Source organism: Barbus barbus, assembly GCF_936440315.1.
Source record: "Barbus barbus genome assembly, chromosome: 45".
NCBI classification, from domain to species: domain Eukaryota; kingdom Metazoa; phylum Chordata; class Actinopteri; order Cypriniformes; family Cyprinidae; genus Barbus; species Barbus barbus.
This window is the reverse complement of record NC_136723.1, coordinates 16810238-16824468: the sequence shown is the minus strand read 5'-3', so window position 1 is coordinate 16824468 and position 14231 is coordinate 16810238. Positions and strand designations below refer to the sequence as shown.

At 37.3% G+C, this 14231-nt stretch overlaps 1 protein-coding gene across 1 annotated transcript in view; it reads right to left on the bottom strand.

Moving 5' to 3' along the window:
• The window catches only part of LOC306864360 (guanine nucleotide-binding protein G(z) subunit alpha), a 56361-nt gene extending 43752 nt beyond the window's left edge, over nucleotides 1–12609 (bottom strand). The window contains exon 1 of the mRNA XM_079408349.1: nucleotides 12309–12609. The gene's annotated coding sequence lies outside the window, so the exon portion shown is untranslated. The remainder of the gene's footprint in view (nucleotides 1–12308) is intronic.
• Nucleotides 12610–14231: the final 1622 nt, after the last annotated feature.

The window sequence follows — 14231 nt, the reverse complement described above, 5'->3', positions numbered from 1 at the left end:
TGTACCCTCTTTTTATTTAAATGGTTCCATGAGTTATTTTATTAATTTGTTCCCTTATTTTTATTAAATTAGTTCTATGACTTAATACATTTTATTCATTTTTCCCCTCGTTTTAATGAAATCAGTTCCATGATTAATTAATTTGTGGCCCTGTTTTTATGAAACAATTTCCACAAAATATTAATTTGTTCCCTCATTTTAAGTAAATCATGGCCATGTTGTACTAATTCATTACCTTGTTTTAATTGAGTTAAAATGTGATAAAACAAAAAAATAAGTAGATGGAACAAATTCCTAACCCGCATGTCATGTACAGGCTTAATTCCATGCATTTTAAATATAACCCATTAGTGATGTAAAATTTGCATTATACATGAACGTTAATGGGGTCTGAGAAGATTATCAGTCAATAATTACTTTTATCAAGCCTTATGTCATTTTATGAGTGTGACAGTTCTTGCTCTCCATTCACTTTTATTGTATGTAAAAGAGTGGCATGAACACTGCTAAATTTCTCTTTTTGCTCCATGCATGCAAAATAAAAAAAATATTTAAGTTTGGAACATGAGAGAGGGAACTATTCCTTTAAGACCTGCCCTGGTGGGTTACCAGTACAACCTATTATCACGTTTCTTTATGAACTTTCAATCACATACTTCTGCTTCATTTCCTTTCTTTTTTGCAACGACAAGATACTAGGTCTACCAAGGGACAAGCGCTTAGACTTGAGTCACATCCAACCTGAGTACTGGATCAGGGAGACAAAAAGAGGCCTTTCACTGTAAGTAATAACGCTTAGAAGGATTTTAATTATGACAGGTTGTGAAGATTGGCAAAGAGGTGAAGAAATGAGACAAAGCCTAAAGCCTTCTGCTTTATGACTAATTACTAAATCACTCAAGGTCAAATGTTTTCATCTTATCTCTGACAGAAGTCACAGTATCTCAATAAACCACTGAGCTTTATTGAAGTCTCAATTACTGTAGTTATGTGTCTATACATAAACAAAGCTACTCAACTTTCTAGTCCAGAGGCCACAAAGCAAGAACCTTGTAGCCTCAAACAAAGGTTACTTGCAAGTTATCCACATGGTAACTAGCTTCCATTTTAAAGGGATAGTTCACCCAAAAATTAAAATTATGCCATTAATTACTCACCCTCATGTCGTTCCAAACCTGTAAGACCTTTGTTCATCTTCAGAACACAAATTAAGATATTTGTGATTAAATTTGAGAGCTTTCTGACCCTCAAGAGACAGCAATGCAACTACCATATTCAAGGCCCAGAAAGGTAGTAAGGACATTGTTAATAAAATCCATATAACATCAGTGGTTCAACCGTAATTTTACGAAGCTACAAGAATACTTTTTTGTGTGCAAAAAAACAAAAATAATGACTTTATTCAACAATTTCTTCTCTTCCGTGTCAGTCTTCAACGCACATATATTCTCACATATATTCTTATTGAATGAAAACATATGATTTTTAGACAAAACAAACATAAGCATGGACGTCTACCCCTAAACCCAATCCTCAGTGTCCTGTAAGCACTTTTGCAGCATAACATACAAGCTAGTTACAATGTAGATAACTTGCAACCATTTTGCATTTTTGCATGCTCTCGTTTAGCACTCTGTGAATGTTAATTTTGGCCCCTGGGCAAAGTCTTTATATTTATGTACAAGATACAAAAATTTGTGAAGCATTTTGTAAAGTAACATATTTACCATGTTTATGAAGTTCAGAGTGTTCCAGGCATATGCGTTTCATTATGCCTGGATGAAGGGATCGTATGCATTGGAAATGACTGTGAAGGCATCACATGATGAGCTTCAAACAATCACATTTGTCCAAGGCTTTGTACGCTCATGGCCCAAAACCGACCCTAGATGTCTTGCTCAAAGGACACAGCTTTGTTGTACCACAGTGCAAACATCAGGAGAAACAATGAGTGGCAGTGTTTCAGTCAATAGCAGCCCCAAAACAGAGGACTTTTGATTTGGCTGGGGCCGGCGTTGATGGTGGGCGACAGTATAGCAGATCTGTTTTTGTCATAAAAGGTCCCATGAGAGGAAGGGGCATGGCCTGGCCCCTATTAAAACTGTTGTTTGCAGTCACATGGCCTACTTGCCCTGACAATGACTGTCTGTGTACTGTGAACATTTCTGTACACATGTGAGAGAAGAGCTGCTAATGGGAATCTGTCTATTAAGGGAAACCAAATTGAAGAAGGGGAAACAGTGTACAAACTCAAGTTCTGAGCCTAACAGTCTGCGTTTGTCCACAACCTTTTAACCTGCCGTCAAATAAAAAATACAAATGAGGTCTGATCAGGCTCAAGAGCGACGTGTTGCTAATCTGTCTGCGAGCGCTGCTTTGGTTGTGTGTAATGTTCAAATTCAGGCTCTGATAAGATATGAGCCGTTTTGAGGCACAGCAGATTTCTGAAGGGAGGGGTAGGTTTATCTCTGCGCTAGCACTAGCTTCTGCACTTAGCTGGGGTGTGATTTCACTATTCACTGTAAACACAGATCATGAGGGGGAGTAGCGGCACAAAACTGGCCAGAATGATGCTTATGAAGGGTTGTCAGACAGGAACGTACCTGACTTTGAAGCAAAGCGCAATAGATCTATCCATACTGGTTAACAGACACTCATTTTGCCAATAAATTCTGTAACAATCAATATTATGCCACAAGTGCTGCTGATCGATCAATATTGTGACGGCAATGGCTAATAGTGTTACTGATCTAAAGGTGTGGTCACATTAGCTAAATTTTGCAGACAAAAGAAATGTTAATTGTCAATAGTATAGTGATGTTTAAGCACAGCTCACAGTGGAGTAACTTTCAAACCAAGCAGCTTTCTGTCAACATGGCGAATTTGCGTGAAAGAACCTTGTCAGTCCTCTGTCATGTGTTCCTGCCTCTTGTTTCCATATTTGGTTCGTTTCCTGTCCTTGTTAAATGCAATCATCAGTTAATTCTTGTCCAGCTGTGTTTGTCTCGTTATGATTATCCAGTGTATTTATAGTCCTGTCTGTTCAGTTTGATTTCGTCTGGTCTACTCATTACTCCCTGGTGTTCCTGTCTGTGTCAGCCCTGCCTTGTCCTGCCCTGCCTTGCCTTGATGTTATCAGTAAAGACTATTATATGAAGTTATATCCTTGTCTGCGTGTTCCCGTGTTCCTCCTCGTGTGTGCACCGTGACAAACCTGTTGCGAAATCTGTGTGGTAAATTTTTTTACCTCAAACAAAATTCAAGATTGCTTGAATTTCTATCCGTTTAAGTCTGATGTCATGCATTACTGTTTCTGTTCCAAACATTTCCTCAAATCGCAAAGACAAACAACAAACTGGGCTAATATGCACTCACAATTTGCGGTAGTGTTTCCAAAAAAGCTTGATCCTAAGCTTTATCTCCATACTGAAATTTTAGTTGGTAAATAACCTATTCTGAATTGTTAAATATTTGGTGTCCAGGTACGCTGCTGCAGTTTGAGTTTTTAAAAACTTAGCTTAAAGGTGTGAGACAGGATGAATTATTACTTATAAATGGCAATTGAGATTTTCACTTGAAATAATTAGCAGATTGAATCTGGAAACAGTATTATTGGAAAGTCATGATTTAACAAGCGGACTGAAATTACAAGATTTCTTCTGCAAAATTTGCAATACAATGGATATAATGCAAGTAAATACATAAAATGGAATTCACACAAGATTACTCAAATGTAGATTAAGATTTAATGAGATTAAAAACTGCAATGTAATGGAAGTAGCAACAGTACATCTGACTGAAATGGATTATTGAAAATCAGTTGTTGATTGGATGGAGGCAGATCTGAATGAGTATCTGCCGATACCAATCCGATACTTCTCTGTGTTGACCTGATCATAACGCTTTTGTGTGTTAAACACAATCTACTACATATAGACAACTTAATTTTAATGAAAAATAACAAATAAAAAAAATATATAATCTATGACAAAAATACTATTATAAACTAGGTTAGTGGATAATTCAGCAGTAAAAGATACTCTAGAAAAGTAACGGGTGAACAATAATTTTATAAAATCTAATGAAATTAAACATTTTTATTTACAAATAAAAGTGAATAAGTGTATGACTAAATCTGGTAAAATGTTACACATTGCTCTTTGTTGTAAATACAAAAAAATACATTTATGAAAAAACAAGCAAATACATTTATATATAAATATACTATAAAAATACATTTCTTTTAAATGTATAGCACAGTAATGAAGAACATGAACATGTTAGAAGTGCCAATATGCACAAAAAAGTGCAGGTACTCTAAAGACTAAAATATAGAAGTGCTGGTACTGCGTACAGGTGCGTACCGGCCCACTTCAAGCACTGTGCATAGTGTATTAAATCTGTGTGATTTAAGTGTTTAAAACACTTATTGAGCCTTTTCTTTTAACAGTCTTTTTTAGTTTATTGAGCCTTTTCTTTTAACAGTTTTAAACATGTTACTGTGCGCTCTTGAAGAGAGTTTCATCGTTTTGACTGTAGTAACCGAACGCAACACGCAGTTTGAATGCTGAATGGAGGATGACAGACAGCCGCAGTGGAAAGATGAGTTTGTGAACTTGAATTTAATGACTTAAATATTCATCTGTACCTCACATTGAACTATGGGACAGCTTCAGAATACTTGAAATAATAGTGCACAAAAACATTTTGGTGCTTTATAATATTTCATGGGGCTCAACAATAACACAGAATAGTATACACACAATATCGGATTTGGATCGGTCTCGTCTGACCGATACCCGATACGGCAGAAAATGAGAGTATCGGAGCTGATACCAATACTGAGTATCGGATCGATTCATTCCTAAATAGAAGATCGACTTATGACAATTTGATTAAAAATTACAAGGTCAAAACATAAAAAAAAAACCACACAAACATACACAAATCAGATCAATAAAACTGAAAGGGCAAATTTCCATTTCATGCTGACTTCAAAATCCTTCTCTGGTAAAACAGAGAAAAAAAATTGATGACAACTCTTGCACGTAACAGATTTGTATATTAAAAACAGCTCTCTAGAATGTAAATGTCCCTCCCCCAATACCATATGCAACGACTAGCAAGCAGCAAGCCATGTTTCATTGCTGAGACTTTACTGTATCCTGATGATACGAGCTGTTTGACATGTCCCAACACAACTTCCTGTTTTAATAGAAAATATGTCAACACTAGTAAGAAAACATTAGACATTAATGCTGCGTTCAAGTCCTCCTGGGATGTTCGTACTTAAGAGTTGACAAGTCATTGTTACGACGTCGGGTGCATTCAAGTCACTTTGGTTGGAACAAGATGGCGATTTAACTTTTCTACATAAAATTCAACGATTTTGTTAACTCTGCATCTACAAAATGATGAATGAAGAATGTGCAACATTGTGTTTTTTATTTTTTTATTTAATTTACGAAGGTGATGTAAACTGAATTATAAATTCTATTATAATTATACAATAATATAATATAATATTTTGTATATGTAACTTATATACTTTTATTGTACATTACAAAAAAATTGTTTTTTTTAATTAATTTAACAACTTTACCGACACTGCATATCTTTAGTTTTTAGCTGCATCAATTGCATCCGACACGTTTTCTCACTGACACGCCCACAACTCGGAAACTCGGGGCTTTCAAAATTTTGAGTTTCCCGCTCGTAATAACGACTTTGTGGTGGAGTTCATGTGCGTTCAACTCGTGAATACGATGTATCCGACATGACTTGAACGCAATATAAGCAATTTCATGTGGTCTTTACCTATTTTTGAACCTGGAACACTCCCCTATGCTTAAAACATAAAGCAATATGCTAGCATAGCGGATCATCTAACTTGATCAACTTGATTCTAGCCTTGATCAGATAGATCTAATAGTTCAGATAGCCTGATTATTTGACAACATTAGCCAGGTTGGACAGACTCAGGCCCTGTGCATCCTGTGGAGCATCATTGTGTTCATTTGCATGGCAATAACAGCGGTCATATGACTGAAAGAGAGCTCATCGGGTGGTGGCACCCCTCCACCTCCCCTTCAGTCATATGACTGCTGTTATGGCCATGCAAACGAATACAATGATGCTCTGTGCGTAATGAGAACAGAAAAGAGGACCCTCTTAGCTCATCTACACTCGGTCACACACACACACAAATACTGTAGGATGTTTCTCAGAAAAAAACTGAAGAAAAATTGCATCGCTCAAAGGTGCTCTTTCATAGTCTTAATGAAATTATATTTCATTTAAACATTAACTTTATATCAGATTATATATACTCAAAACTCTGATTTTCTTACTACGCAAATATAATTAGAACAAATTAATAAATTATATATATATAAAATATATAAATAAATAAAATATGTATATAAATAATAAATATATCATAAAATAAATTTATAAAATTATTGTGTGAAGATTTACGGAAATGATCATGCATAATTAAGCATAATCCAATTTTTTTTTTTTATTTGTAATATCAACCAATAAATACATGAAATATATTATGTATTCCTAGTCATTTTCTCAATAATAGGAAGCAGCTAATATTCAATATTTTCATGCGATTTGTTTCTTATTGGGTGTGATGGCAGTACTTTACATCAGAGTTTCTCAATTCATTCCTACAAATAGCATAATCCCTTACTGTTTAATCCCTTACTGTTCATCAAACTCTGACTGATACATTAAAATCTGCTTTATGTCATTATTGAAGTTGGTTGAGGTTCATGCAAGCAGAACATGTGATTAAATGACTGCATGCATAGAACTTCATCTAAATAAATAGCGAACGAGCCAGTCGATATGCTGGATTTTATAACTGAATATGTCATTATGATACATTATGGTATTTTTTTTTATTTTTATTCCAGGTATTGTTAAAGCTCCTGAAACCACTTCCCCTGGTGACGTGTGTGCACAAAAAGATGCACACACGCCTCTGAGTCCCTTTCCCGTACCTGCTGACCTAGATAAGCGTATGTGCCTCCTCTTCCTGCCAAGCGCTATTTCCGAGTGATAGAGCCAGACGTCGCATGCAGCCATGCTTGACCAATGAATGCCACAAATGGCTCATCCAACTCATTCACCTTTACACCTGTTTCAAAACATGATGCGCCTATCATTTGCAAATGAGTTTCCATTTTTCTGGTAAATTCTGTTAATGTTTAAACGCTTTCACCTCCCAGTTTAATATATAGACGACTAAAAGTAAGCCATTTTTAGGTTGATTTCTGAAAAAGGTAAAGATTGGCTCTGTTTCTTTTTTCCTGACCAGCTCAATGTAGCAACACTGGCTCAACCAATGGAGTGAGTCTAGGGGCAGGACTATATGTTTGTCCAACCAGTGGCAGAAGGGGGAGTGTTTAGGAAACTTGTTTGAAATTATCATTATTTTTGCAATTCTATTTGATACAGTGGAACAAAAAGTCTTTAAGCGATGTATATTTAATCAATGTATATTATTATTATACACTAAATAATATGGGTATTTAACAAATAACATTTTTGTATTGTTAAAAGTATAATTTTGAATTACATAGTTTCGTTCATTTAACAAAAAATAGTCCTGCACTGTGACAAATACATTCTGATATAAGTAGAGGAAAACTACTTGGAAAAAACACAATGTGAGAAAAAAACAACAATTACAAGAGTACCTACAGATATACAATAAGTTATAATTAGGTTTAAGCATTAACAACATTAACTAACCATTATCAATATGTTTTTAAAGTCTTATTTTTAAGTATTTATTTACCTTTGTCAGCGTTAGCTAATAAAAAAACAACTGCTCATTGTTAGTTCATGTTAGCTGAGGTCAATTAAACAATATTAACAGATACAACTTTTTAATAATGTATTAGTAAATGTTATAATTACGATGTTAATATTCTTATCTATAAGAATAAAACGGAGTATGTTCTATATCTACTGCACATAAAGGCCTATTGTTTCCATAACCAAAATAGTCATTTCATTTCAGTTCTTGAACTTACTTCCTTCTGTACACCTCAACACAGTATTATGAAACCATTCTGTTAAATGCAAAACTGCTGTGAAACAAAACTGCTGATAACAACGACTGTACACAAAAGCCAATGCTGAGTTGAGCCATCAGGAGAAATGTGATCTTGACTACTGAATTAACAGTCGGATCCATTTCATTCTGCTGATGTCATGACAACAGTGCTTTTATGCCAAATCACTTAGCTTTGTAAATGAACACGCATAAAGGTGCAATAAGCAAACAAGTAAAGGTGATACAGACACAAACTTGGCATGAATGGGAAGGTGGTGTCTGTCAGTGAAAATGCCAGTTTTCTTAAGTCTTTTGACTTTATGACAGTTAAGTAACCAGCCAGAACATAGCTTTGCACAAATACAAGTGACATTTGGAAAATGGAAAAATCTAGTATACATAAATAGTTGTATGTGAATTTTTTTTTTTTACAAGTCACAATTTTTAATACAGTCTGAAGTAATACATTGTTTATCATGTGTGATCAAGAATATAAGGCTTGTTCAGAAGGGAATGACATCGCTCAATCTTCATATAGGAATTTATTTCTTAAAAATGGCCTGTTTGTTTAGTTCACAGTAACAAGCCTGTTCCACTACTGGCAACAATATGGGCAACATTCAGTAGTAACCTTTCTCCCTGACCATTTGAGCTGGTTTTACTTTAAATCTAACACATCTTTAAACGTTAACAGACTTGGATGTGACCTATATCACATAGAATTCCACAGTTCTTCTTACAAATGAACCACTTGGATATAGCTAATGACTCGTTTCAATTCAACAAAGGGCCTCTCACACATGCGTTTCCATAAAACAAGGGCCTGGTCACCTCTTGACCCCAAACTTGTCAGCGTGTTGGATTTTCCATGCTCTCACTGAGAAAAGCCCTTTCAGTTGACTTCACCGAATACTCCAATTCCAGCCAATCTACGTCAGAAGACAAGTCTTGCACAATATGCTTCATTTTTTCAATATGATATCACTTAAAGAGAAACTCCAGCTGAAACGAGAGATTACTGTTTGTCATATGTGAGATTGCAATGATCAATCTGACCCTTCATGTCATTCCAAACCTGTTTGAGTTTATTCCACATAACACAAAAGGAAACATTTGAAATATAGTCCCTGAAAATACAATAAATGGGGACTGGAACTCAAAAAGGCAATTTGAAAGTTAAGATTTAATTGAAAGTTCAATTAAAGTGGTCAGTTTGATTTGAAGCCTTTACAGCTTTGAAGTAGTATTGATGTCTGTATAATGAATGACTCTGTGGAGTCTGATCGTTTAATTAATCAGTTAATCCTAAATACCTGTTTCAATGATTCAGTCCCCTTTCATTGAAAGTGGATTTAAAATAGAGACCAGAACAATCATTCATTACAAAGAAGAAATAGTCATATTATAGTCATAATTCTGAAAGTAAAGTTTAAAGTTATGTTGTCATTTCTGTGCCATTAGTATACTTTTTAGTAGCATGCTTGTAATATGCCACACATGCGAGCTGTAAAAATACCACCATTTCTTTTTAGCACCATTAAAGATCTGACTAACCCACAAACCTTAAAAAATGTCACACATCTGACCGCAAAACAGTCAGGAGCCACAAACACCAGGAATGATAAATAAAACTAATTACTGTTTTAGTAAGCAGTGCCCTTTAGAAACTGTATCCTCAATGGCAGATGTGTGATTTGTCCTGAGCATTAATGAACAGCTGGCTATCAGAGCATGTAAGGTCAACAGTGAGGTGTTTTGCCAAACCCCTACTGTTGTGCCTAAACCCAGTTATGATCGTTCAAGCATTCACTCCGAAAGTAGCATGTGTATATTTTGGCATTTCCCTCTCAAGAATATTCCTATCGTTGTTGAAATTTGACTAAAATTTATTTCTCCTCATTTTCCTGCATCCCATTTTTGGGTTTCTAGCATACTCTTACTAACATGGACATGATTTTTAGTCTCCACTAGACTCATGTAGGACGACCCCACAAACTAAACACTCTGAATCTGAATTCAACATATCTTCAGTGACAGAAACATACTAAATAATAAATGTAATGACTTTCTTTTGTAAAATATAAATTAAGATCAAATCTGTATGCATGCATGTTTTGATATCATAGCAGCAAGCTCAGGTATTTTTAAAACATGACCCAAATGCATAACAATCTGACGTTCAGTTGTTTAGAAGGTTTTGTTTATGGCACGATTTTGGTTCGCAGTTGATGATGAGCTACCTGGAAAACAAAGCCTAGTGAGTTAAGCCTTGAGGTTTATTTTTAACCATCATCATTCGAGTCTAAGCTTCTATTGTGATCATTTTGTCTTTGACGTTTATAGTGTTTGAATATCACTGACACTGATGCCTGTGTTTTGACGTTCATGATAATCCTTGCGTTGTTATAAGCAAATGAGCAGCAATATCAAAATGAGAGTAAGCCTCCCATAACGGCCATCATATCAGACGACAACACAGGATATACAAATATTAGCTGGTACTTAGCTGATGTTGCACAATCATCCTGCAGTTTGGTCAGTTTGTGGGTTGTAGGGGGGTGGAGCGCTGGCGGTTTCTGCTCATCTTTGCATAGTCTGTGTTTTCCTGTCTTTATGAGTACCAAAGCATCTTTACTGTATTAGCACTCTATTGAGCAACACCGGTGCCACTGTGCTGTAATGATGTGAACTTAGCTAGCATAACTGTTCGCCAACCTTCCCAGAGGAAAATTATACTGCTCTGTAATAGCACAGGAGTTCTCAGCTGTTTTACTGAAGAATCAACTTTGTCTCAGATGTTTCTCCTAAAATGCCTTTGGAAAAACAAAAATACACTCTTAAAAATAAAGGTTCTTTACTGGCATCTGTGGTTCCATGGAAACTTACCATTGCATAAAGGTTTGTTAAAGTGGAAAAATGTTCTTGGAATAAAATGTTCTAATACTAAGAAAAAATCTTTTAGGAACTGTTCACTGAAAGGTTCTTTGGGGAACCCAAAATGCTTCTTGTATGGAATCAGTGTAACATTTTCCTGTTTTAAGAGTGTAGACAAATGTGACTATTGTTAAGGTAGAGTAAGCGTAAAAGCAATAATATCAACGTGGACGATGTATTTCAAATTAATTGGCATTAAAAGAATGTGATGAGAAATAATTGAGTTTATACTGAAACTTCAGACTTTAGCATTTAGGCAAATCGGAGCACAGTCCAAGACGCTGCTGAGATATGGTATAAGCGCAGGATTATCGGAGTCTTTTACTCTAGAGAAGTAAACTCTCTTTAGTCAAGAGAGGCAATTTGCTTTCCCTTTAATCTCTTTGCCATCTAGGAGAAACCATTGAGACTTTAATGAGATTTCATTTGTAATGGGTCCGTGGGCCTTCCCGTGCATCCATTCCTTTGCTTGTGGCGGGTTCACGCAGGATATATTTTATCTTTCTCTCTCCTTTCATTCTGTGTACCGCATCAACCTCCGCCCCTCTGCCCCTACTATCTCTCTACCATTATATCCTCCCACTCCAGCCACCTAAACCCCTCCCAGTGCAGGTTCCCTCACACACATGCACGCACAACCCTGTCACCAGGCTATGCCGCCCTCGTTGCCCTAATAACAATCCTAGGAATTTTAGTTAGGGCAAAAATGCTTCAAATGACACATTCTGGGGAAGGGAAAGGAAGGGGGCCTGCCTTCAGGGAGCAAATGTGTCGTTGGTTAACATGGAGCAGTGGGAGTCAAAGATCAGCAGGAGTATGTCCGAAAGGAGAATATCGACATGGGGCTTGCCATCAGAAACAGTAGCCCTGTCTCTCCATGGGGTGTGCACCTTATTCAACTCCTTCTATATTCACCAGCCAGCAGAGCGTAGCATGAACACACTATACCTAGTGTACTGCCCCATATGAGATTCAATAATATGTCACTGTTAAACATTGCACAAGCCACATCACAAGGTACGGTACATGGGCAAGGCATCAAAGATGTTTAATCCTCAATCATGCATTCGTTAGCCAATCCAGGGCTCAGGAGGGCTGCTTCAGCATCATCCCTGGGCATCACCTCACCGAGATGGAGGAAAAGACCATTCTGCAACCCGAGGTGCTAAACACGTTTATGTTCACCTTCCCAAGCCAAAAACAAACCCAAGGACACTACCAGAGAAGCTACCCTTGGTGTAACAATAGGAATAAGGGTGTGTGGAAAGAAGACTGAAAAAAAAGGAAAAAGCTTCCTCACCGTTTCACTGCTTGCCGTCCATTCACCAGCAACACTGCAGACAAACATTCGCTTGGGAGGCAGAGGGAGCGCGCAATCCGTCCCCTTAGTCCCGAATCGCCAACATCCTCAGATCCGCCTGAATCTCCTCTCACACATGCACTCATTCACTGGCACTCTTTTGTTGTGTCGTGCTCTCTCCTCCTCTTATAATTGTCGGTGTGCTATTTCTCCTCTTGTTAGCTTCAAGGCAGTTAAGAGACACTGCAGCGATGGGGGAGGAGGAGGATGTGTGTGCGCGCATGTATGTGTGCTTGTGTTCAAGTGTGTTCATGAGTGAGTGAGGGAGTATGAGAGCAACGGAGGGAGGAGTCAGTGGGGATAGAGGAGAAGAGAGGGGAAAAACAGCTAGTAGTCTTAAATCCTGAGGAAAAAGAGAAAGCAGAACGGGGTGCCGAGAGATCTCTGAAGGAGACAATACAAGGCGTATCGCCAAGAATGACGGGTATGAATAGAGAATAAGGAGGGTTATCTGTGTGATTGCAAGATATGGCAGATGTTCTGCAGCCCTGCTGATTCGCTCAGCCAGCTGCAGGAGTCGGTCCACAGCAGGGTTGGTTGCGATTTCATTGATGGCTGAAAGAGCTTGCAGGAAAATGATACAGAATGAGAGATAGAGGGAGTTGAAGGGGAGGGAGGAGATGACGGCAAGGGACCAGGAGGGGGTTGGATAATGCTGTAATTTGTTGCTTCTGTGCCAACTGTTTCTGTGACAGAAGGACCACTTCCTCTGCAGCCATTGGTCCCCTGCTTGTACAGATAGATGTGCTGACAAATAAAATATCCAGAAGTGGCTCGTGGGTGATTGGAGCATGCTCCCCTCCCGCCCCCTGCTGAGGCAACAAGATTCTGCCTCACCCCAGGCAGCTGAGGACCATATGCAGTGCGTTTGCACCTTGCATCCCAAACAACACTTCACAAATACTAACATCTACATGTCTTGTTGTACGTTTTTGGGAAATTTCGGTAGTCCATAGGCTTAGTGTGACTTAATAAGTGACAATTGATTATCCGCATTCAAGATGAATCTTATACTCCAACAAAGACCTGTTTGGTCTTTCACAAAAGATCTTACCAAGCTCACACACTCTTGGAAAAAAGTGCAAAAATTGTACCATTAGGAGTATAACAGCTTGTCACTGGGGCAGTACCCTTAATGGGTCTTCTTTGTACCTCTAAAAGGTTCATTGAAGTACCATATTTTAAGGTGCTAATATGCACCTTTTAAGGGGATAAGGTACAGGTTTGTCCCTTTAGGGGTACTGTCCCAGAGACAGGCTGTTGTACCCCTAAAGGTCTTTTTTTCTGTCAGTCTGACAAGTGACAATTGGGTGCACATGTAACTATTCTCAAATGTTCTCTACCTACATGGTGTTTTTTTTGTAGGTATCTGTGGCAAGGACTGACCTGTGGTCTATGGTCATGTGTGGGCATCAGTGGATGATTGATGAACAAACTCTCACACCTTATCCTATCAGATTGTGCCACTGCCCTGTTACATTACACAACATGGAGAAAAAAAAGACCATTAAGCTGTCAAATATATCATTGCAACGCCAGACGACAGCACCATGATTTCAATGGATAATTCACTTCAAGGAAACAGGAAATAAAAATAATAAATATCATTGAGACTAATTTGCCTAAAAATTGGTCAAAATAAACACAGTACATAATTTGTTTAGTTTTTTTTCAGTTCCCCTGACTCCTACATTTCGTCCTCCCCAATTACCTAATTTTTGGTCCAACTCTAAGGCTTTGCATGTATTATTTATGCAAAATGCAATCCCATTGCCAAAAAAATTAATTCATAAAAAAAATAAAAAATTTAAATTGAGAAATACTGATTAGAGATATTGTTCATTTTAAAATATCAACGTCAAT